The sequence below is a fragment of the Sapajus apella genome, unplaced genomic scaffold (genome assembly GCF_009761245.1).
Source record: "Sapajus apella isolate SASKATOON/1434 unplaced genomic scaffold, GSC_monkey_1.0 scaffold28, whole genome shotgun sequence".
NCBI classification, from domain to species: Eukaryota; Metazoa; Chordata; class Mammalia; order Primates; family Cebidae; genus Sapajus; species Sapajus apella.
The window spans coordinates 25,194,886-25,221,024 of NW_022436968.1; the positions used below are offsets into that span (position 1 = coordinate 25,194,886).

General features: G+C 41.3%; 1 pseudogene across 1 annotated transcript; it reads left to right on the top strand.

The window, feature by feature from the left end:
* Positions 1 to 15,993: 15,993 nt before the first annotated feature.
* LOC116561213 lies at positions 15,994 to 17,217 on the top strand (annotated as a pseudogene). The gene has a single exon (XR_004273333.1). The product of XR_004273333.1 is annotated as a mitochondrial mRNA pseudouridine synthase TRUB2 pseudogene (transcript).
* Positions 17,218 to 26,139: the final 8,922 nt, after the last annotated feature.

Sequence of the window (26,139 nt, forward strand, 5' to 3'; positions counted from 1 at the left end):
CGCACATTGCACTCCAGCCTGGGTGACAAGGGTGAAACTCCGTCTAAAAAAAAAAAAAGGAAGCCAGCTGCTATGATAAGAATTAGTACCATAGCCCTTCATCTTCTAGGTGCAAAGAACTGAAATTTGTCAACAATCTGAATGAGCTTGGAAGTGGATCTTTCTCAGGTTGAGCTTCTGATGAGGCTAAAGTCTTAGGAAATACCTGGATTGCAGCCTGGTAAGACCCTGAAGTGGAGAACACAGGTAAGCTGTGCCTGTACTTCTGGCCTACAGAAATGATAATAACTGTCTTGTTTTAAGTTGCTAAGTTTGCGGTAATTTATTATGGAGCAATAAAACACTAATACAAATGTGGGCCAGATGCAGTGGCGTGCACCCGTAGTCCCAGTTACTTGGGAGGCTGAGTCAGGAGGATCACTTGAGCCCAGGAGTTTGAGGCTGCAGTCAGCTATTGATTGCGCTACCATAATCCAGCCTGGGTGACAGAGAGAGACTGTGTCTTTGGGGAGGAAAAATCGTAGAATTGGCTTTGGAACTAGTGAGCAACCAGGAGCTTTTAGAGCTAGCAAAATCATATTGGTAGGAAGCAGGCTGATAAAATTAATCAAACATATGCTACCTTCCATGAAAAAGCAAGGATGACTCACAATGGAACCAAGAGCCCAAAGGGTAGGTTGAAAGTCAAGGAAGATTATTCCCAGATCTTAAAACTTCATCAATAAAATCCAACATTTGTCCAGGTGACGTTAGAATTGTTATACACCAGTGACTCATTGATACCTTCCATTTCCTTTCCTCGTTTTTGTATTGGTATGGCTGTAACCGTTATCCTATGTCAGTCCCACCATTGTGTGATGGAGTGTTGGGAGCAGGCTTTTCTCTAGTTTCACAAGTCCACAGAAAGGAATTGTGCTTTGAAGAACTGAGCTTAATCGATTACACCTAGGCTCATCTGCACCAGATACAGATAATTCAGATGATGAGCGTTTGGACTTTGAGCGCATGCTGTAAGAAGATGGGGGAAACCTTGGGAGGGAGGAAGTCTTTTTCCCCTTTGGAAGGAACACAAATTGTTGGAGGCCAAAAGGGCTACTGTGGTAGGCAGAATTCTAAATGACCCCTAAGATTCTTGCTTTCCTGGTGTACATGCTTTATATAATCCTTCTTTCTTGAGTGCAGAAGAATCTGTGAATATGATAGGATATGAGTCCTATGATTAGGTTATGTTATAGGCCAAAGGTGAAGTAGTTTTGGAGATGTGATTAACGTCCTTTAAAGTAATCAAAAGACAGATTATCCTTGCTTGCCTGATCTTATCAGGTGAGCCTTTAAAGGAGAGTCTCCTGCTGGCTTTGATGAAATAGAAGCCATGTTGTGAGAGAGCCACATGGCTAGGAACTGAGAGTGGTCTCTAGGCACTGAGAGACAGCAAGAAAACAGAAACTCCAGTTATTTACCCACAAAGAACTGAATTCTGCCAGCAACCTGAATGGGTTTGATGAGATATTCTTGGCTGAATCTTTACTTTAGGTGAGACCTTGAGCAGAGACCCAGTCTGCATTCCTGACCACAAAAACTGTGAGGTGAGGCTGGGCATGGTGGCTCAAGCCTGTAATCCCAGCACTTTGGGAGGCTGAGGTGGGTGGATCACGAGGTCAAGAGATCGAGACCATCCTGGCCAACATGGTGAAACCCTGTCTCTACTAAAAATACAAAAAAAATTAACTGGGCGTGGTGGCATGCGCCTGTAGTCCCAGCTACTTAGGAGGCTGAGACAGGAGAATTGCTTGAACCCGGGAGGCAGAGGTTGCAGTGAGCCGAGACCACGTCACTGCATTCCAGCCTGGAGCCTGGTGATGGAGCGAGACTCTGTCTCAAAACAAAACAAAACTGTGAGGTGATATATTTGTGGGTTTTAAACTTCTAAGATTGTAATAATTTACTGTGCAGCAACGTTAATATACTGGCATCACAGTGGAAGCTTTGAAATGACTGGGGGAAGACAATGACAACCTGTTATTCATCAATATGCATATAACTGACATTCACATACTTTTAAAATTAATATACTTGGATGGGTGAGGTGGCTCACACCTGTAATTCCGGCACTTTGGGAGGCTGAGGTGAGCAGATCACTTGAGGCCAGGAGTTCAAGACCAGCCTGGCCAACATGGCAAAACTCTGTCTCTGCTAAAAATCCCCCTCAGGCTGGACGCAGTGGCTTACACCTGTAATCCAAGCACTTTGGAGGCCAAGGCGGGCGGATCACCTGAGGTTGGGAGTTCAAGACCAGCCTGACCAACATGGTGAAACCCCGTCTATAAAAAGTAAAATAATAAAAAATAAAAATAAATAAAAGAGAAAAAAAAATCCCCCTCAAAAAATGTAGCTGGACGATGCCAGTGCATGCCTGTAATTTCAACTACTTGGGAGGCTGAGGCACCCCAGGAGACGGGGGTTGCAGTGAGCCAAGATTTCTTCATTGCACTCCAGCCTGAGTGAAAAGGCGAGATTCTGTCTCTAAATAAATAAATAAATAAACAAACTTTATTTTTTAGGTAAGTGTTAGGTTTACATGACAATTGAGTAGAAAGTACAGAGTCCCATGTATCCCCTCCCCTACCCTAGCTTCTCCTCTATGATTAGCATCTTGCATCTTGCAATGTGTGGTACATTTGTTGCAGCTGATGAACTAATATAGATAGTTATTATTAAGTAAGATCCATAGTTTGCATTAGGGTTCACATTTTTCTGCCTTACAGTCTATGGATTTTGACAAATACATAATGACATGGCGTGTCCACCATCACTGCATCGTATGGAATAGTTTCATTGTCTTAAAATATCCCCTGTGCCCCACCTATTCATCCCTGCCTTCTGCCTCCTAGACTTCTGGAAACCGCAGAACTTTTTACTGTCTCCATAGTTTTGCCTTCTACAGAATGTCATATAACTGGAATCCTATAGTATGTTGCCTTTCCAGATGGGCTCCTTTCACTTAGTGATATGCATTTAAGATTCCTCCATGTCTTTTCTTTTGTTTTTTTGTTTTTTTGTTTTTTTTCTCCTCCATGTCTTTTCAAGGCTAGATAGCTCATTTCTTTAAACACATTCATCTTTTATTTTAGAATTGGGGGTACATGTGTAGGTTTGTTACAGGGATATATTTTGTGATGCTGAGGTTTGGGGTACAATTGAACTCATCACTTGGATACTGAGCATGGTACCCACTGGTAGGTTTTCAACTCTCCCCCCACCAAGTACCTTTACTGGGGTATAATTTACATACAACAAAATGTACCTATTTTAAGTGTACACTTTGATGAGTTTTGATAAGCGTATGCATCTATGTTATCAATCCCAGAATCAAGATATAGAAGGCTGGGCGCGGTGGCTCACGCCTGTAAACCTAGCACTTTGGGAGGCCGAGGTGGGTGGATCACCTGAGGTCAAGAGTTAAAGACCAGCCTGGCCATCATGGTGAAACCCCATGTTTAAAAAAAAAATCAAGATATAGAACACTTCTGTCACCCCAAAAGCTTTTCTCGTGGTCCTCTGCAGTCAGTTCTAGGCCCCAGAAAACCAAGTGTTTGCTTTTTATTAATATCAGTATAGATTTTTTTCATATTTTAAATTGTGGTAAAATATATATAACAAATTTGCCATACCATAGTTTTGACTGTTAGAATTTCATATAAGTGGTGCAATAAATTATGTGCTGTATATATTCTTTTGTATCTGACTTCTTTCATTTGGCAAGTTTTTGAAGTTTATATATATTGTTACCTGTATCAGTAGTTCATTTTATTGCTGTCTTGTATCGTATGATAATGGTCCTATGTGGATATGCCACAATTTGTTTCACTTTTTGGACATTTGGGTTGTTACAGTTTTCTGCTGGAGGTTGCCCAAGACATTCAAACACAATTTGATAAAATTATAAAATTGCCAAGAACATGAATGCATACGTCTTTGTGGGATATAGATTTTCTTTCTTTTTTTTTTTTAAGAGATGGGGTTTCACCATGTTGGCCAGGCTGGTCTCGAACTCCTGACCTCAGGTGATCTGCCCACCTTGGCATCCCAAAGTGTTGGTGAGCCACCACGCCCGGCCAGATTTTCATTTCTTTAGGGTAAATACCTAGGAGTGAAATTGCTGGATCAATGATAAGTACTGTATATATTTAACTTCTTAAAAACTACCACCTATATCCCCAGTATCTAGCACAGCATCTGGTACCTAATGGAATATCAATAATATTTGTTGAATTAGTGAATAAATGAATGACTTGGCCGGGCGTGGTGCCTCACGCCTGTAATCCCAGCACTTTGGGAGGCTGAGGCAGGTGGATCACGAGGTCAAGAGATTGAGACCATCCTGGCCAACATGTGAAACCCTGTCTCTACTAAAAATACAAAAATTAGCTGGGCATAGTGGCATGTGCCTGTAGTCCCAGCTATGCAGGAGGCTGAGGCAGGAGAATTGCTTGAACCTGGGAGGCGGACGTTGCAGTGAGCCGAGACCATGCCACTGCATTCCAGCCTGGCGCCTGGTGATGGAACAAGACTCTGTCTCAAAAAAAAAAAAAAAAAAAGAAAGTAAATGAATGACTTATGTGAGACTCATGAAGAAAGAATTTCAACAAGCAATTGGAAGATATTTGTAAAAAAAAAAAATTACTTCCCAAATTCTGCTTTGTTGTTTAAACGTTTAGTAATACTTTGCTCCTATCTCAGAAGAATATTGGGCCTACAAAAATAAAAACCTGTGGCATTATGCAGATCATTCAAACCATAAATGATCACTTTAAAACATCTGAAAATTTTGATTGAAAATGGGTGGAAGATACAGTTTGATGGATGACATAAGGCCTGGTGCTTGATAGATCAGTAGGGTGACTATAATTTACAATAACCCATTGTATATTTCTTCTTCTTCTTTTTTTAATATAGATGGGGTCTTGCTATGTTGGGCAGGTTAGTCTTGAACTCCTGGCCTAACTGATCCTCCCACCTCAGCCTCCCAAAGTGCTGGGATTATAGGCATGAGGCACCATGCCTGGCCTATTGTATATTTCAACAGCTAAAAGAAAAGAATTTGGATGGTTCTAGCACAAAGAAAAGACAAATATTGAAGGTCATGGGTATCCCGATTGCATTGATTTGGTCTTTACAAATTATACGAATGTATTAAATTATCTCATGCATGCCAAAATATGTACCACTATTATGTATCAATAAAAAATAGACAACAAAAGAAAAAGTAAATGGGTTGGAGGGACTTATACCACATCACTTCTGGGGTGTCTTGAGGAATCACTAACTTGACACTTGATTGTTTCGGGAGAGATAGCAACCCAGGTGAACAGCATGCCTCTGTAGAGAGACTGCTGGAAAAAACAGTGTGGTGTAAAATCATGAATCAGGATCCTGAAGAGGTATCCACATTCCCATGTTCACTGCAGCATTATTCACAACAGCCGAGATATGGCAATGACCCTATTGTTCATCAACAGATGAATGAATAAAGAAAATGTATATACAGTCATATGGCACTCAACAGGGATACATTTTGAGAAATGCATTGTTAGCTTTTGTTTTTTGAACTCTATTTCTATCTAAAGACAAAATTATTGCATTTAGGAACAACTTTCGAAGTCTAACTGTTAGGAAATTGATACTAAGCAAAAAGACTTTAAAGGGAGAAGTAGTTATTTTAAGCTATTCCAAGCATTTGTCCTGAACCTTATCTCTGATCTATTCCTTAACTTCTATGTGAAGACAATCAATAAATACATGCCACAAGTTCCTGAGTAGGGCTCATTGCAAATTGTTTTAAAGTATAAAAAGGAGCTAATAGAGAGTTTAATGTAACTATAAAATTTTTATTTTAAAATATTTATTTACTGAATTGTTGAATTTATTGAATCCTTTGTTCTTTTGTTGAAAACAAAGACTCTTTTCTTTGGAGATGTAGTCTCACTCTTGCCCAAGTTGGAGTGCAGTGGTGTGATCTCGGCTCACTGCAACCTCCACTTCCTGAATTCAAGCAATTCTCCTGCTTCACCCTCCCAAGTAGCTGGAACTACAGGTGCCCACCACCACGCTCAGCTAGTTTTTATATTTTTAGTAGAGACAGGGTTTTACCATGTTGGCTAGGCTGGTCTTGAATTCCTGATCTCAGGTGATCTGCCCACCTTGGCCTCCCAAAGTGCTGGGATTACAGGCATGAGCCACTATGCCTGGCCAAAAACAAAGACTTTCTTACTATAAAGAAGTTGTGGAGTCCATTTAAGGAATTCAACCTTATGCAAAATAAAATGAAACATTATGGTTAATGTACAAGATGTTCTATGGGGTGTGTTCCTGGATATCACAGAGGTTGTAACATTGAGAAATGTTTTGTTTACTGAAAAGGAATGCAATCACTGAAAAAAAATGTGATCACTGAAAAGGAATGCAATACACACAAAATTCTCAACTTGTGACTAAATTTATCAGCAATTAACATATGCTGTTGGCCAGGCTCAGTGGCTCATGCCTGTAATCCCAGCAGTTTGGGAGGCTAAGGTGGGCAGATCACAAGGTCGGAAGATAGAGACCAGCCTGACCAATATGGTGAAATCCCGTCTCTACTAAAAATACAAAAATTAGCCAGTGTGCACCTGTAATCCCAGCTACTTAGGGGGCTAAGGCAGGAGAATCACTTGAACCCGGAAGGTGGAGGTTGCAATGAGCAAAGATTGCACCATTGCACTCCAGTCTGGGCAACAGAGGGAGACTCTGTCTAAAATATATATATATATATATGCTGTTGAGAATTGTGTCCCATGCTGTAACAGCATGTTCATTTTCTTAATATGCCATATTTAAAGCAATGTATTGTTTCTTGGGTAGATTGAGATATTTATTATAAAAGGCTGGCAATGGGATAAGGGCAGGATAGGGAAGACAGAAAGGCTCTGTACTTATCATCTCCTATCTTCCTACTAAGATCCCAAGTTCTCCTTGTAGTAGCTGCAGCCCCTGTGTTTTGATGTTACTAGTAATAGGATAATTAAGCCTTTTCTTTTTTGTCAACAGTCCCATTGACTTCCAATCCGGTGAACTGGAAACAAACCAATGACACCTAGTTTTGTTTACCATATTTCAGTGACTCTTTCTTAACCTTTAAAAGGCTCAGTTCTCTTTATCATTATTGGCTGGGCGTGGTGGGTGGGCAGATCACTTGAGGTCAGGAGTTTGAGACTAGCCTGGCCAAAATAGTGAAACCTTGTATCTACTAAAAATACAAAAATTAGCTGAGCATGGTGGTGTGTGCCTGTAATCCCTGATACTTGGGAGGCTGAGGCAGAATTGCTTGAACCTGGGAAGTGGAGGTTGCAATGAGTGGAAACAGTGCCACTGCACTCCAGCCTGGGCAACAGAGCAAGCCTCCATCTCAAAAAAAAAAAAAAAAAAAATTATCAAGCCAAGTTACCCCAGAATTCTAGCCTCGTATTTCACTATTTACCGATGGCCAGGTATCCTGAACTATTAAACCCACTTTCCAGTATGTGCCTTGTGCTTTCCTTATGCTGTTCTCTGCTGGATACATCTTCCTTTCCAATCTAAACTTATCAGACCATCAAGTTATCTTTTAAATTCACATTTAATAACATTACCTCAACTTCCATTTAAAAAATGAGTAGGCCTTTATGTGTTGGCCTTCATTGACAAAGTGATAAACATTTCTGTGGCAACCACTCTACCAAAACTAAGTACAGTCATTTATATCCAAATCATAATACCATTATATCACACACATAGTATGACCTTTATCTAAGTCAATCTACATCATAGTTTCTGTGTATCTTCTGTATAAAAAGAACAATGAAAATATCTGTGATTATTTATATTTCATTATTAATCCTTTTAATAAAACATTTTACAAATATTTTCAACCCATACCTCCAAAGTAGATTGATCTCCTCTGATGCCCAAAGTTATTTTAATAGAATGCCACTAATAGTATATAGCAACACGTTTAAAAGGTTATGATTTTGTCTGATAGTATGATCTGTACATTAAAATTGAGCTCAGTGCTCAATGGGCTGATAAAAAGTACAACTCCTCACAGTATTAAACATAAACATTATGAATAGAATGAGTTTCACTGTTATTGTTCTTTCATGCAAATCCAAAACACAAAAGGAATCTGATGATGTTGAAACTGTTTATAGTACATTAACCACCAGGTTAAGTTTTAAAGATCAGAGGGGTTATAGAAAGAAGAAAAGAGTTGTTTATTTCTTGGAATTTTTAGTATCTACTGGTGATAACATAACGAGTAAAGCTTAGAAAATCCATTTGGGGCCGGGCACAGTGGCTCACGCTTGTAATCCCAGCACTTTGGGAGGACGAGGCGGGTGGATCACGAGGTCAAGAGATTGAGACCATCCTGGTCAACATGGTGAAACCCCGTCTCTACTAAAACTACAAAACATTAGCTGGGCATGGTGGTGCGTGTCTGTAATCCCAGCTACTCAGGAGGCTGAGGCAGGAGAATTGCCTGAACCCAGGAGGCGGAGGTTGCGGTGAGCCGAGATCGTGCCATTGCACTCCAGCCTGGGTAACAAGAGCGAAACTCCGTCTCAAAAAAAAAAAAAGAAAAAGAAAATCCATTTGGTAAGCTGTAATATTATCTGTGCTAATAAAAAAGTAAACAGCATGAAAAATGCTTTCTGGGAGGCCACCAGCTTATATAGATAACTTTAGGATACTCACATTATGAGGGATGTTGGGGGAAGGGAGAGGAGAGCTGAGAAACCTGGTGGGAGGTTTGAAAATATTATAGAGATGACAACTTCAAAACATGGCAGAAGGTCATTTCAATGGCATGGACATCTAATTCTCAGTTTTAAATTTCCCTACTCCTTCACTGTAGAATTGTGATGTAAATCCGATTTATCTGACAAGACTTTAAGTAAAATCTACCAAAAACATGAAGGTTTTGTGTGAATGTTTCTCCCCAAGTAGAAATCAGAAAGAGGGGCTAAATTTCATGGCAGCTAATCTTAGATACTCTAGTAGGGGTGGCTTTACTGTGGCTTTGATTACTTTGGGTCTAACTTTACTCTTCACAAAAATTTACACTGTGGTTGATAGACATCAGTATAATATATATGTGTAGGTGTATATATACATTTCAAAATAAACCCTGCAGTAATACTTTTTAAAAAAATTTATTGTATTATTATGTGGTCTTTAGGCTCTATAGGAAGCTGGTCTTGACATCTCCTATTTAGCTTTTAGGACCAAGTTTGATAATAACCGTGAGTGTCCATAAATCAGTGTGTGCCAGATTATACAACTTAGAATTGATTCTGATATAAGATCAAATAAAAACAAGTTGTTTTTTTTTTTTTCCAATTACAATTTGTGAGAACTAAAAGTATGTTCTCCTTGTAGGTCTTTTAAGGACGCTGATGCAGCTGCCTCACTCAAAGTGAACAATAATGAGTAATTTGAATATATTTAGCAAACTCCTCTGTTTATATAACTATAGATTCCAGAAAGCACACTGTGATAAGAGCTGGAAATCACAGGATTCCTCCTCTCACTGTTTCCTCCTCTCCTGGCAAAGCCATCCTTCCTCTTAGATTAATGCAAAGGTAACAGTAATAAAACTGAGATTTTGATCTCCAGTTTGATCCCTAGCTGAATCCACTTCTCAGCTGGTTCAGAATCTGAAGGAAGTTGGATCATTCTTTAACTGAGGCCCTGTCCCCTAAACACTGGTATTTCACTGCACATGGATAACAATCCTTTAAAATATAGCAAAGGCATTTCCTCCATCAGATTTCCCTACCCCTTCACTATTCTCCTTTTTGAGGTCAAGGTTCCTGCTCTGTTGTTCCTTTCTAGTGGAGCACTGACCACAGTATATTGAAATGATCTGTTCTCTCACTAGATGGTCAACCCTAAAAGGTGCATTTTTGAATCTTGAGTTCTTAGCACAGTGCCCGCTGCCTAGTAGAGGCTTCATAAATGTCTGTGTGAAGTGGAAATAATTTAATGCTCGATTCAGTATTCTTCCTCAATGGCCCAATCATCTCGTAAGATGTTCTTTTTTTGGTTGGTAGTTTCCATTTGATTTCAATCTTCCTGTGACAATAAAAAAATATACTGCTTTACAACTAAATTACAAACTTCAATCATACTACATTTCATACTATACTGAAGTAACAATTCTAGCTTATTGTTTAAAGAAGAAAAACAACAGAATTGAACATAAGATCATAATTTTTAAACAGACACATGACCAGAACTAAGTTGCTTTTCTAAGTTTATACTCAAACTCTTCCTTCATTCAGCCAATCTCTGTTACTGGGTGTTATGACCAAATGTTCCCAAAATGACCTCCGAATCAAATTCTTGTGTTGACAATCTTAACCACCAATGTGATGGTATTGGGAGGTGAGGTCTTTGAGAGGTAATTGTGTCAAGGGATGGAGCCCTCATGGATGGGATTAGTGCTGTTATAAGGTGATAAAGGGACCAGAGCTTTCTTTCTAGCACGTGAGGGTACAAGGAGAAAAAGGCTGTCTGGAAACTGGGAAGTGAGACCTCACCAGACTTGGACTTCCCAGTCACCAGAACTGTGAGAAATGAATCCTTGTTGTTTAAGCCACCCAGTGTATGGTAATTTGATATAGTATGAGCTGATACACTTGGGTATCTCTCAGGGTTTATTTCTGTTGAGATTGTGAGAAAGGTAACTCTCACTAATTCATGTTCATTTAGCAGACCTGTCCTGAAGGCTCAGGCTGACATGGTCTGACATAAAATAGGGACCATGGGCCATACTGAAAATTAAAATTTACTTGTTAGTGAAGGAACCTCAAGGGAGACCTCAAAATATAAGGAGCCGTCCTCCAGAACAGCTGAAACTGAGGAAGAACCAGAGATGCATGTGACTGCCAACCAAGTACCAACTTCCATATTTGGTTGTCTGTAACTCCGGAGTCTTTGAAATTCCTGATGCCCAGGTTGCATTCCAGATCAATGAAATCAGAGTCTCTAGGGGCATAACCTGGGAACTAGCGGTTTTAAAAAAACTCCCTGTGTGATTCTACTGAATAACAAAGGTTGGCAATTTCTGCAATATGGACACAGAAGCTCTAGGTATTTGGAGAAACCACAGAGACTCCAAATACACAAGTGCTTCAAATTTTAGGTATTGGAATGTTAATCTACTTACGTGCTCAACCCGCAGCTCCAAGTCACAAACAGCAAGGATTTCTTTCATTGACTATTGATTCTTCAAAAAATTCACAAGAGGCAAGTGGGAAGTTATACAAATATAGAGATAGTGCATTTATTAAGAAAACTTGAAGTCAAGTTTGTCCTCTTTGTTTGTTTTAGGGAACAGCTTTTCTTTCCCCACTCTTGGAATTCCTTCACCCAGAAATCTAGGCAGACTTGTAGGACTGAAAGGACTTAGTCTTTTTTTTGAGATGGATTTTCGCTCTTGTTGCCCAGGCTGGAGTGCAATGGCGCGATCTTGGCTCACTGCAACCTCCACCTCTCGAGTTCAAGCCATTCTCCTGCTTCAGCCTCCCGAGTAGCTGGGATTACAGGCGCCTGCCACCACACCCAGTTAAGACTTAGTCTTTTAAAAATAAAGACATTGGCCGGGCACAGTGGCTCACGCCTGTAATCCCAGCACTTTGGGAGGCCGAGGCGGGTGGACCACTTGAGGTCAGAAGTTCGGAACCAGCCTGTCCAACACGGCAAAACCCCATCTCTGTTTAAAATACAAAATTAGCTGGGCATGGTGGTGCATGCCTGTAATCCTAGCTACTTGGGAGGCTGAAGCAGGAGAATCGCTTGAACCTGGGAGGCAGAGGTTGTAGTGAGCCAAGATCGTGCCACTGCACTCCAGTCTTGGCAACATGGGCAAAACTCCATCTCAAAATAAATATATAAATAAATAAATAAATAATAAAAGAAAGACGTTGCTGACAAAGCCAGTAGCATCATTATTGTTGTTGCCATAAATCAGTTTAATTGCCCCTATTGCCTTGGGATACGGGCAGGAAACACCTTCCTGTTCATTAGTTCTTGTTATCACTTCATTGACCTCATTTTACTTTCCTTCATAAGAAAAAAACCAGAGAAACTTTATTAGTCTGTATCTGCAGTGATGTAATGGGGATGTTGCAGGAGGAAGTGGCCCTTCAAACCCTCACCCCCGCCCCTTGTAATGCATGTATTGCAATGCATGTGGGAGCCACGGTACTTGCATACATTGAATGGAGGAAACAAGATGCAGAAGGTATTTTCTGGTGTGTGAACAGGGTGGCATCACCAAAGTACTCACTGTCCTAGGCCTGCATACTGACTGAGAGTCTGCATCTCACAGCATCGTGAGGTCAGCTCAGGCCACAGCCCTACCTGATCGCTATTTTTATTTTTATTTTTATTTTTTGAGACAGAGTTTGGTTCTGTTCAGGCTGGAGTGCTGTGGCATGATCTTGGTTCACTGCAACCTCAGCCTCCCGGGTTCAAGTGATTCTCCTGTCTCAGCCTCCAGAGAAGCTGGGATTACAGGCGCTGGCCACTATGCCCGGCTAATTTTTGTATTTTTAGTAGAGATGGGGTGTTGATCGCCATGTTGGCCAGGCTGGTCTTGAGCTCTTGGCCTCAAGTAATCTGCCTGCCTCAACCTCCCAAAGTGCTAGGATTATAGGCTTGAGCCACCTTGCCTGGCCCTGACACTTCCACATGCCAGGGATGCAATCTAAATCCCACTGAGTCTCTCTCTCTCTTTTCCATTTGAATAGTACCTATCTCATGGAACTGGTGGGAGGAAGATGGCTAGTCCAATGGCTGGTGGGGGTTCTCTCTGCAGATGTTATTCTCCACCCCCAGGCTGGTCATTATCAGTTCACTTTACTTTGTGTACCTGGGTGGAGGACTTGGATGTTTATTTAACTATTGATTAAGACAGACTAGCAGAAGCTTGTAGTTTATTTTTCTTATCTCCTACTTTAGAATATAATATAATAGATACAAGCACTGTACCCAGACTCCATAATCTTGCAGAATATATTTTTAAAATGACTTTAGAAGATGATTAATTTCAGCCACTTTTGTCCTGAGTAAAAACCAGCTTCACTTCAATTTGGCTGTATTGTTTAGCAAAGTTAAAAAAAAAATCCCCCAAGAGAGTCCATGATCTATATTATAAGGATTTACAGATTTATATGTTAGGTCCTACTCTGGAAGCCCTTTTCTGGAATCAGAAACGCATCCCCTCAAGCCATGGCAGTTATGACAGAATTCCTGAAATACGTGACAGAATTACTTTTCCTTGTTATTTAAAAAGTTTATACTGAGCAAAGTGCAGTGGCACATGCCTTTAATCCTACAGTTTGGGAGGCCGAGTTTGCGAGGCTGATGTGGGAGGATCACTTGAGATCAGGAGTTCAAGATCAGCCTGGGCAACGTAGCAAGACCACATGTCTACAATAAATTTAAAACAATAATTAGTGGGTGCCTGTAGTCTCAGCTACTAGGGAGGCTGAGGTGGGAGGATCACTTGAGCACAGGAGGTTGAGGCTGCAGTGAGCCATAACTGTGCCACTGCACTCCAGCCTGGGTGACAGAGCAAGACTCTATCTCAAAAATTAAATAAATAAATACCAGTTTATATTATATGATTCCATTTATATCAGTCCAGATTAAGCACATGCACATAGACAGAAAGACTGATTTTAGCCAGGGGCTGAGTCAAGGGTGAGAATAGGATATGGGGTTTTTTTTATTGGGGTAGTGAGTTTGGGGGTTCTTTTTGGGGCAATGAAAATCTTCTGGATTTAGATAATGGCAATGATTGTACGACTCTCTGAATATGCTAAAAATCATGGACTTGTATACTTTTAAAGGGTGAATTTTATGGTATGTGAATTATATCTCAAAAACACTGTTATGAAATAAAACTGTTCATGTGAATCTTGATGGGCCTTTGGTGGTGCCCAGAAGGGAGAAGCCACGGGGCCAGGTGGAAATTTTGCAGATGACTGCTGTCCACCTTAGCAGTGATGGATGAATATTACCCCAGGCAGCACTGTAAGATACGGGATTATTATGACATTTTTCAGGTTGAGTATTACAAGAGGCTGTCTGAGGTGACCAGTTTTTCTATAGGGACCCTGAACCAAATCTCTATGCTATTGCCACCCCAAACTGGGGCCTAATTTTACAGAGCTATTGTGAGAGTGACCAGATATGTCTAAATCTCCTGGCAAACTGTGATATGCACAGTGCCTATCACATAGTAGGTATTCAAAAAATCTTGAATGAATCAGTAAGTGAATGATTGAGACCTTCCATGGATCTTCTGGGTTAAAAGGAGGTGTCCGAACCCAAAGAACACTTTTTACATAAAGGGCATCTCTGAAAGATTATGTTGGTGCAATATTTTTCATCGAATATTCAAATGGAATGTATTATGTTACTATTACATTTATTATTATTATTATTTTGACACAAGGTCTTGCTCTGTCACCAAGGCTGGAGTGCAGTGGGGCCATCATGGCTCACTACAGCCTTGATCTTGTGGGATTAAGCAATCCTCCCATCTCAGCCTCCCAAGTAGCTGGGACTACAGGTGCATGCCATCACACACGGCTAATTTTAAAATTTTTTTGTAGAGAGGATCTGACTATGTGGCCTAGGCTGGTCTCCAACTCCTGGGTTCAAGTGATCCTCGCACCTGGGCCTCCCAAAGAGCTAGGTTTATAGGCATGAGCTACTGTGCCTGGATTTTTTTGTGTTTATGTCTAAAATGAAGCTCTTGGAATACAAAGGTAATGCTCTCATTCACTCCCTTCCTCATCACAAAGGCATTACTTAGTCCTTTTAAATTAAGGGGGCTGGGAACTGTGGGTGGGTGTAGGGGTGGGAGGTGGAAGTGGCGGGGGTGGTGGGCTGTTCGTTTTTCCTTAGAACAACAGTGACATCTTGTGGCCAATTTATAGAATAGAGGCTATTAAGCCAAGTGGTTATGGATTCTCTACTTGAAGACAAAAATTACTGTGAACCAAATAAATCAGACTTTAAATTAAATTCAGAGAATTTATGGAATGCTCACTATTTACAGGAACCATTATGGTGCTTTTATAAATATTATTTTTTAAAATTATTTTATATTTTCCCCAGACAACAAGGGGCTAAACTAATCTGCATATATTTTGTGTCGAAGAGCCGCCATAGCATTCAGAACTCCTAAAATTGTATTGAAAATGTTGTGTGTATGCATATTTCTAGGGAAATGAGCTCTTGTTTTTATAACATGCTCCTTTGGTTCCCCGGACTCTTATAATCCTTAGCATTGCTACCTTAGTGCATGTTTCTAACGATGCCATTATGATAGACTTTGGATTAGCTTCATCAATGTCTTTTTCTCTGGAAGCTGCCATTTCTTCTAGCAAACCATGTTCATCCTACGTTAAAAACAACTTTGTGGCCAGGCATGGTGGCTCATGCCTGTAATCCCAGCACTTTTGGAGGCCAAGGCGGGTGGATCACAAGGTCAGGAGTTCGAGACAGCCTGACTAACATGGTGAAACCCTGTATCTACTAAAAATACAAAAATTAGCTGGGCATGATGGCATGTACCTGTAGTCCCAGCTACTCAGGAGGCTGAGGCAGGAGAATTGCTTGAACCCAGGAGGTGGAGGTTGCAGTGAGCCGACATTGCCCCACTGCACTCCAGCCTGGGCAACAGAGTGAGACTCTGTCTCAAAAAAAAAAAGAAAAAAACAGAATTATGTCAGAGAATAATATCAGAGAATCAATTCATGCTGATGAGTTTTATATGCAGAACTAAAAGTACAATCCATGAAAGAAAAAATTGATGGGTTAAATTTTACTAAAATTTAAAACTTCCACTCTGCAAAAGATATTGTCGGTCCAGGTCCAGAGGTGCTGCGGTCTTCAAGTATGCGGTCCGCAAGCTTATAGCGGCTGCAGGGGCTTTTCGCGGTCTATAAGCCCCTGGGGCTAAAGCGGAAGCACCTGCGGGATACTGTGGAACTGCAACTTCTGAAGGGTCTCAATGCCGGGAAGCCTCCTGCTCCTGAACAGCGTGTTCGCTTCTTGCTGGGCGCCGTGGAAGGCAGTGAAGAGAAGGAGCTGACCCTCACAGCCACCAGTGTACCCTCTCTCACCAACCATCCACTGGTCTGTGGACCAGCATTCACCCATTTCAAGGTTGGCGTGGGACATCGGCTGGATGCCCAGGCTTCTGCGGTGCTTGTGCTGGGCGTGGGACGTGGATGCAGGCTCCTCACTGATAGGTACAAAGCTCATCTCACCAAGGATTACACAGTGCGTGGCTTACTGGGCAAAGCTACGGATGACTTCTGTGAGGATGGGCGGCTGGTGGAGAAGACAACCTATGACCATGTGACAAGAGAGAAGCTGGACCGCATTCTGGCTGTGATCCAAGGCTCCCATCAGAAGGCCCTGGGGATGTACTCCAACCTCGACTTGAAGACCCAGGAGGCTTACGAGATGGCTGTGCGAGGCCTGATCCGGCCCATGAACAAGTCCCCAATGCTGATAACCGGCATCCGATGCCTCCACTTTGCACCTCCAGAATTCCTCGTAGAGGTGCAGTGCATGCATGAGACCCAGAAAGAGCTGCGAAAGTTGATACATGAAATTGGCCTGGAGCTAAAGACCACTGCTGTCTGCTCCCAAGTGCGGCGCACACGCGATGGCATCTTCACGCTGGACAGTGCTCTCCTGAGGCCCCAGTGGGACCTACACAGTATCCAGGATGCTATCCAGACCACCGCCCCCCGGGTAGCTGCAGAGCTGGAGAAGAGCTTGAGCCCGGGGCTGGACACCAAGCAACTCCCCAGTCCGGGATGGTCCTGGGACTCCCAGGTCCTGAGCTCTGCCTTGGGGCTGGAGAGGGATGCTAGGCAGTGAATGCCCAGGCAGCTGCTGGGGCAGTGGGTGGATAAATAGAATAACTGCTTATGAGCTGGACCTGATGGCTGTGCAGAAAGTGAGAGTAGGGGCCACCTTTTCTGCATGCACACAAAACTCAAGCTGTAACAGAAAAGATCAATGGACTTGACCCAACTGAGAAGGAAAAACTTCTGTATGGAGGAAAAGACAATAAACAAATGACAGACTGATGAAAAAAAAAAAAAAGATATTGTCAAGAGAATGGAAAGACAAGACACAGTCTATGAAAAAAATTTGCAAAACACATATGATGAAGAATTTGTATTCCAAATATACAAAGAATCCACTGAGAAAACTTATGCTTATGTTTGAAAATAATAATGGCCTATACAAACCTAATAGTTTTAATGATAGCCAGGCACAGCCATAGCCCATGCCTGTAATCCCAGTACTTTGGGAGGCTGAGGAGGGTGGATCACAAGGTCAGGAGTTTGAGACCAGCCTGGCCAACATGGTGAAACCCCATCTCTACTGAAAATACAAAAATTGACCAGGCATGGTGGCACATGCCTATAATTCCAGCTACTTGGGAGGCTGAGGCAGGAGAATTGCTTGAACCTGGGAGGCAGATGTCAATGTGAGCTGAGATTGTGCCACTGCACTCCAGCCTAGGCGACAGAGCAAGACTCCGTCTTGTAGAGTGGGGAAGAATTTTAACTATAGCACTTAAATGTTTTTTGAAAACAGTACATGATCATGTACAAAACACAAAAGTGAAATGAGAAAAGTCTAAAGAAAAAATTCAGGTAATCCTGTCATTCAGCAGAAGTAAATGTTGATATTTTGATGTATTACTTTCCTTTTTGCTAAATATACATACATATACATATATGTATTATTAGTTAAAGTTGCCTTATTTCTTCTGCCTCAGGGGGCCTGGATTTCTCCAGAGAGAATGAGGACCCCCTTTCCAGCACTTAGGGACAGAATATTAAATTCTGTTCTATAGCATGGCATCTGCCAAGCCCTGAATCCTCACCTGGGTGGGAGTTGGGAAGAGAAGGCAAATATATCCCTTTGGAGCATTCTTGCTGGTTTCTCCAGGGTCTGAACAGATCTTGTTTGTATTTGGGTGTGTGTAGATTTGAATGAGCCTGTGTGAGCCATGTACACACACAGGAAAAGAAAGAAAGAAGACTGAGGCCTACTCATTGCATTGCTGGCTGACCACTACCTAGATGGTATCAGAAGACCTCTGTCCAGGGCTTTTTCTTATCTTTGGAACATTTTTATTGAAGTATAACATAATAAAGAAAAGTGTAAAAGCCATAAAAACCAGAATTTTCAAATTGAATGCAGCTAGATCAAGAAATAAGGCCAACACCCCAGGAACCTCCTATGCTCCCTTGCAGTGATTACCTGCTGCAATACACAATCTGACCCCTAACATTATAGACCACTTTTGTCTGCCAAACAGTCTTTTAAATTCAATAATGGACTTGATAAAGGGAACTATAATAACTTCATTAACAACCTGAAAAGAGTAAAGTTGCATCTGATGATACAAATACTTTGTAATCAAATTTCACCAAGAGGATAAGGCCAACCATGTAGGCCCATGGGCTCCGGTGTGGAAAGGCACCATGATGGTCATGGGCGTAGGCAGTTCAACTCATCTCTCTTGGAATCATTGGGGTGCACATAACCTCTGATTGAAATCATGTCTAACCTGTGCCTGATCTACTGCTTTCAATATTGCCCATCCAAATTCGGATATCCAAATCCTTATCAGTTGCCCTGACTCGTGTCCTGCCAGAGAAGACTAATCTCCATAGCCATCCCCTTGTTCCAGTCTTTGTTAGCTTGAAGTTAACTCTGTCGCCTGTCCTGAACTAGCCCACTGCAACCTTAGCTAGTCCCTCTTATCCTAATTTGTAGCTAGACTTTTGAAAGATTTGGGCCTAAATAATTCACTGAGAAAACTCGAAAGGAAAATATAAAGAGTAATATTCAAAGAACTGAAAAGAGCGGGAAAGAATCAGGAAATTATTTTGCATATGGTAACTTTCAGGACAAGGAGCTTCCCAGTTTCCTTGTCTAGACAAGTAGGAGCCAGATCAGGGAAGTCGAAATAGGTCTCAAGGCTTGTAATAGCTCGTTTTGAAGCTGCTACAATAACTTATCAAAGCAGGGTTGAAAATTCCCTATATACCCAGGTTAAAAGTTATCTATTCATTCTCTATACAAATTTTAGCTTTTTCACATGTTCTTCAGTATATCTTCTCCCCCATTGCTGGTTGGAAATCATTAAAGCAGCCTTGAAGGCTGTCTTGAGGCAGTCAGTATTAGCTGGAGTCCATGAGGATTTTGTGAACCCTGTGCACATGATGTACACTGTAATGAGGTGTAGGGAGTTGGAGATACTCATAGGGTGAGGGTGATTTACAACATCATTTATAACTTAGAATACAGGAGGTGGAGTTGCCAGGGACCTTAGAGGTTAAATAGATCAGTCACCTCCTCAGTGAAGTAATTCCTTTGACAATAACCTTGATAAATTGCTATTTAACATCTGCTTGAACATTTTCAGTGATTTCCAGCCAATGACGAGAGGCTTACTGCTTATCTAGGCAGGTTGTTTTATTTATTCTCAACTTGAATTGTTAGAAAGCTTTCCTGTGTAGTGGTTTGAGGTCTGCCTTCTTGTAACTACTCTCTGGGGGAGACAGTATTTCCCTCAAGAGTAACACAGAATAGGGCTCAGTAAACTACTTGGACATTTTTCTAATATACTAGGAGAGTTATCATGTCATTTCTTCTTGTAACTACTCCCTGGGGGACACAGGTTTTCCCCCAAGAGTAACACAGAATAGGGCTCAGTAAACTACCTGGACATTTTTCTAATATAGTAGGAGAGTTATCATGTCATTTATTCTCTTCTCCAGGCTAAATAGTCCTAATCCTTTCTATCATCCTCTGGTCATCTTGATCACCTTCCTTTAGATGCTATTGATTTTATCAATATCTCAAATAAAACACAATACTATAGATGCAGTGTAATTACTTTAGAGTCCAGTGGGTCTATAACTTTCTTTGTTTTGGACTGAGTACTTCCATTAACACATCTCAAACTATTTTTTTTTTTTGGTAGTTAAGTCATACTTCTGGCATATACTGAGCTGTGTTCAACAAAAACTGTCCTATCTTTTTTTTTTTTTGAGACAGAGTCTCACTCCATCACCAGGCGCCAGGCTGGAGTGCAGTGGCGTGACCTTGGCTCACTGCAACCTCCGCCTCCTAGGTTCAAGCAATTCTCCTGCCTCAGCCTCCTGAGTAGCTGGGACTACAGGTGCGCACCACCGCGCCCAGCTAATTTTTTTGTATTTTTAGTAGAGATGGGGTTTCACCATGTTGGTCAGGCTGGTCTTGATCTGTTGACCTCATGATCCACCCGCCTTGGCCTCCCAAAGTGCTGGGATTACAGGCGTGAGCCACCGCGCTTGGCCCAAACTGTCCTATCTTTTAAAAATTTACATAGTTAAAAAATTAACATATAATAAAATGGACATTTTTAGTGTGCAATTCTATGAGTCTTAACACACTTATAGATTTGTGTAACTATTGCCATAATCAGCACCTAGAACAGTGCCATCACTCCAAAAGACTCCCTCCCGCTATACATTTGCAGTCATAACCTCCTTGGGACCCCCTAGTGCTGGAATTACTAATCTGTTTTCTATCACTAAAATTTTGTCTTTTCAAGAGTGTCACATAAATGGAATCATTCAGAATGTAATTCTCAATTGTTTTTACTCACAACACTCTGACACCTAATGTGCAATTCTTTTTTGCTCACACTAACCAGTTCCCCAACTCTCTGGACACCGACTGGATGTTCTGCAATTTACTTCAGGCACTGATGCTTGGAGCTGGGAAAGACCCCACACATTAGGGGCCTAATATCACAAGACTGCCTTGCTTCACATGCAGCAGCAGGTCTGGGCCACCTGTACTTAAAGCTGACAGAGGATAAAGTCAGTGAGTTTCCAAAACCCCCTGCTCAGGTTCAGCAATTTGCTAGAATGGCTTACAGAACTCAGGAAAGTTCTCTACTTACTGTTCCCGGTTTATTATAAAGGGTGCAACTCAGGACCAGCCACATGGGAGAGATGCGTGGGGTGCGGTAAGGGTGAAGAGGTTGCAGGGCTTCCAGGCCCTCTCAGGTGCACTGCCTCTTCCAGCACCTGAATGTGTTCACCAACCTGGAACTCTCAGAACCCCACTCTTTAATGTTTTTATGATGGTTCCACTCTATAAACATAAGCATAAATGATTTTTTTTTTTTTTTTTTTGAGATAGAGTCTCAGTCCGTTGCCCAAGCTGGAGTGCAATGGTGCGATCGTGGCTCACTGCAACCTCTGCCTCCCAGGTTCAAGCGATTCTCCTGCCTTAGCCTCCTGAGTAGCTGGGACAACAGGTGTGTGCCACCATGCCCAGCTAATTTTTGTATTTTTTAGTAGAGAGGGGTTTCACCATGATGGTCAGTCTGGTCTTGGACTCCTAACCTCGTGATCTGCCTGCCTCGGCCTCCCAGAGTGCTGGGATTACAGATGTGAGCCACCGTGCCTGGCCTATTTTTCATGTTTTATACTTGCTGAATTAGATTCAATAATATTTTGTGCCTATGGTTATTAAGGCTACTGTTCTATAGTTTTCATGTACTATCATCATCTTCTGGTTTTGTTATCAGGATAATGCTAGCCCCATAAACTAGTAAACTTAGCTGAGAAGCATTCCCTTCTCTTTTCTTTCCTAGAAGAGATTGTGTAAAATTGATGTAATATCTTCTTTAAATGTTTTATAGAATCTTCCAATGAAACCATCTGAGTCTAGAAATTTCTTTTTGGAAGGTTTTCAACTACATATTCCATCTCTTCAATAGTTATAGAAAAATTCAGGTGACCTATTTTATATTGGCTGAATTTTGGTATTTTGAGGTTTTAAGGAACTGGTTCATTTCATCTTTGTTGTTCCATTTATGTGCTTAGAATTGTATCATTCCCTTATTGAACCTTAAATATCTGTGGAATCTGTAGTGATTCCATCTTTCTTTCCTGATATTGATAATGTGTGCCTTTTCTCCTTTCTTCTTTGTTGATCTTGATAGAGAATTTTAAATTTTATTGGTCTTATCAAAAAACTAGCTTTTGGTTTATTTTGTCTAGTCCTCTTTCTCCCTTCCACCCTCTTTTTGGTTTGGTTAGTTTTAATTTCATTGATTTCTGCTTTTACCTTTATTATTTTCTTCCTTTTGTATGCTTCGTATATATTTTGCTCTTCTTTTTCTAGTTTCTTTTTTTTTTTCCTTTTGAGACAGAATCTTTCTCTGTTGCCAGGCGCCAGGCTAGAGTGTAATGGCGGGATCTCGGCTCACTGCAACCTCTGCCTCCTGGGCTCAAGCAATTCTCCTGCCTCAGCCTCCTAAGTAGCTGGGACTACAGCTACTTTTTAGTTCTATAGCCCCAAAACTGGTTTTTAGTTAGCCTGGTCTGCTGCACACTTTCTGTGTGTATTCAGAGGCAAATAGTAGGAGGACTGAGGGAGAAAAAACAGCAGGGATTTGCCCTGCTTTGGGGGACCACAGCCCTTCTCATCAGAGAGGAATATTCTATACTTCAGAGTTCTAGGGACCTGTAGCCTCTTCTGCCATCACTGTCTTTGCTGCAACTGTTGTCATGGGATCATCTGGCTTCTGGGGCATGACAGAAAAAGGAAGAAAGGAAAATGATGAATTGCCCCCCCTCTCGATGAGTGTTAGAATTCTCTTTTCCTACTCTTGGAGCCAAAACTTGAGACTTCTCCTGAAGCACTCTCTGTCTACATCTAGTTGCCCACTTCAAAGCTTTAGGCCTCCTTGAGTCCTGGCCAGGAGGGAATAAAAGGGCAAATTCAGTACTGGCTTGGTGGCACTTTGAATTCTGGTCTCCTTTACAAATCTTCTATCATTTATTTTGCGGTGTTCCTAAATAGATGCTCCATCCACTCTATCTAGGTTTTATAGCTGGATGGCTCTGGAGGGGATGGTCTTAGTGACTGTCATATCTTTGAAAAGTAAGCTATTTCAAGTTGGGAGCCCTCCTATTCTTTGATTGTGCTTTTTTTTTTTTTAGACAGAGTTTTACTCTTGTTACCCAAGCTGGAGTGCAATGGCATGATCTTGGCTCACTGCAGTTTCCGCTTCCTGGGCTCAAGCAACTCTCCTGCCTCAGCCTCCTGAGTAGCTGGCACTACAGGCGTGCGCCACCATGCCCAGCTAATTTTTGTATTTTTTGTAGAGATGGAGTTTCACCATGTTGACCAGGATTGTCTCGATCTCTTGACCTCGTGATCTACCCGACTCGGCGTCCCAAAGTGCTGGGATTATAGGCGTGAGCCACCATTGCCCGGCCTGATTGTGCATTTTTGAATATACATTTAGTGATATTAAATTTTGTCATATTGGTATTGATCTATGTCCTTTTTATCCATTGTATTTTTATCCATAAACGCATTGTATCAATATGTGTACAATTGCAATAACTGGCAAACTCCTTTTTTTTTTTTGAGATGAAATCTTGCTCTGTTGCCCAGGCTGGTGTGCAGTGGCATAATCTCGGCTCACTGCAACCTCTGCCTCCCAGGTTCAAGCGATTCTCCTGCCTCAGCCTCCAAAGTAGCTGGGACTGCAGGCGTTTGCCACCACACCTGGCTAATTTTTGTATTTTTGGTAAAGACGGAGTTTCACCATGTTGGCCAGGCTGTTCTCAAACTCCTGACCTCGTGATCTACCTGCCTTGGCCTCCCAAAGTGCTGGGATTACAGGTGTGAGCCACAATGCCTGGCCTACAAGCTCCTTTTTTAAAAATATAGCTTCAATCAAGCCATCGATTAAAATGTTTATTAAGACTAAGAAAATAATCTTATATGAATGTTATAAAAGATCTATAGGTTTATTTATTCATCACATTAAATTTAATTAATTAATTAATTAATTAATTTTGAGACAGAGCATCACTCACTGTGTTCCCTGGCTGGAGTGCAATGGTGCAATCTTGGCCTACTGCAACCTCTGCCTACCAGGTTCAAGTGATTCTCAGGCCTCAGCCTCTGGAGTAGTTGGAATTACAGGTGTATGCCATCACTCTTGGCTAATTATTATTATTATTATTATTATTTTTAGTAGAGATGAGGTTTCACCATGTTGGCCAGGCTGGTCTTGAACTTTTGGCCTCAAGTGATCTGCCCACCTTGGGCTCCCAAAATGCTGGGATTACAGGCATGAACCACTAACCCCAGCCTATTCATCAGATTTTATTAAGTGCCTACTCTATGCCGTAGAGTTATGGAAGCAAATAAAACCAAGTCTGTTCACATGGATCCAGAAAACAATGTGCTTCGTATATTACTCCTCAGTCATTGGTGAATGCACCTAACTAGACCAAATCAGGACCCATTTTTTGAGCCCATGTCGTGCTCTGTGCAGCATAGAGGAGATATGGCAGTGAACAAGTCAGCCACATTTTCTGTCCTCATGATGTTGCCAGTCTTATCTGTATTATCACCTTGCCTAGTTGTCTCCATTTTGCCTGCAAGGCTATCATAAAAGACCTTGTCACATGGCTTTCTGAAATCCCTAGTTTATATCACTGACCTATCCCTGATCTACCAATAAAGAGAGCCTAACAGACAAAAAAAAGAGTCTGTAAAAAAAAGTTTGTGAAACTTGCTCTGAATTATCACCAGTTTTTCTAAGTATTAACCAATGTTTTGTTTAAGTCAGTCATTTTTTCTAGAGCTTGGTATCAGCTAATTGACAGAATCTAGGGTTCTTTTTGCTTTCAAAAAAAGCAAGCTGTTTGATTATCTTTAATCTTAAATCTTTGCTGCCAACTTAAACTTTGTCATCCAACCCATTTTGCCTTTTTGCAGACCCCTCTATCATCTTTTGCTATGTGTTCACTCTTTTCAGACTTCAGCACCTTTTCCCGGTGTATTCCCACTTACTCCTCTTAGAAGCTCCTCTAATGGGATGAAGTGGGTAACTGCCACTAGAGAAACTGATCTTTGTGGGGTGAGGGGAGAATAGAGCCACAGAGGTGATGGATGAACCCCCTGTTGATATTTGTGCTTAGGATTTATTTTGAATGTAGATGTTTGCCATTAGACTGATATCCATCAGTGGCGTACACACTCCTGGTTTGACTGTTTCAAATCTAGGAGAGTGGATGCCCATGGAGCTGTTGATAGAAACGATTTCATTTCAGGACACACAGAATAAATTAAAAAGAAAGTATTTATGTTTTCAAGATGTGATGGTGCCTGTTCCTGTTCTGGGCACTTTCTCAGCCCCTGAAATCCTTAACTCTAAATATGGAAAAATTAATTACTGTTAAAGGCAAAAGCTCCTCTTTCTTCTAATGATAGTTTGATTATCTCTATACAATCCAAGTTGACTACTAGTGTCTTTCTTTGGATTCCAATGCCAGTAACTTCAAAAGGTTCTGGTAAATCTTGTGGTCCAGCTACTCTTTCGTGACAGGTATTGCCTTACTACAGGATACTTTTAAACAGCACATACAACAATAAGAACAATAGCAGCAACAACAAAACCCAGTCTCTGGCAAAATCTAGATTCCGCATCTAAATTGTACAAACTAAAAAAGAAAAATCGAAAAAGGAAAAGAAAAGAGATAAGCTATGTAGACTCAAAACTTCCAGTAAGTGCCTTACAGTGTCCTCCCTTTCTCTCTCATTTCATAATACAGGACTTTCCCACTAAAATCACTCACTCTTAGTCTCAGCTCATGTTTTCCTATGTATAGGTGTTAGAATGGTTGTGGACAGTTAATTAGCTATCAATCCATCTCTAAAGCACAGAACATGTCCGTTGCTTTTGTAAACCCCTGATGTTTCATTTTGCTTCAGTGCCTTTTTTATAAACCTAATTGTATTTATGCACTGGCATATTTATTGCTCACCTTTCACCCTTTATGCTGATCCCTGGCTGCCCACGGGGTCCTTTCAATTGATCAAAACCACAGTCCCGTTCTGTAAGAAAGGTCACATTTACTCTAACAATGGAAATGCACAGCTGTGTGTTGCCTCACTGTGGGTCACCAAGGAGCATAT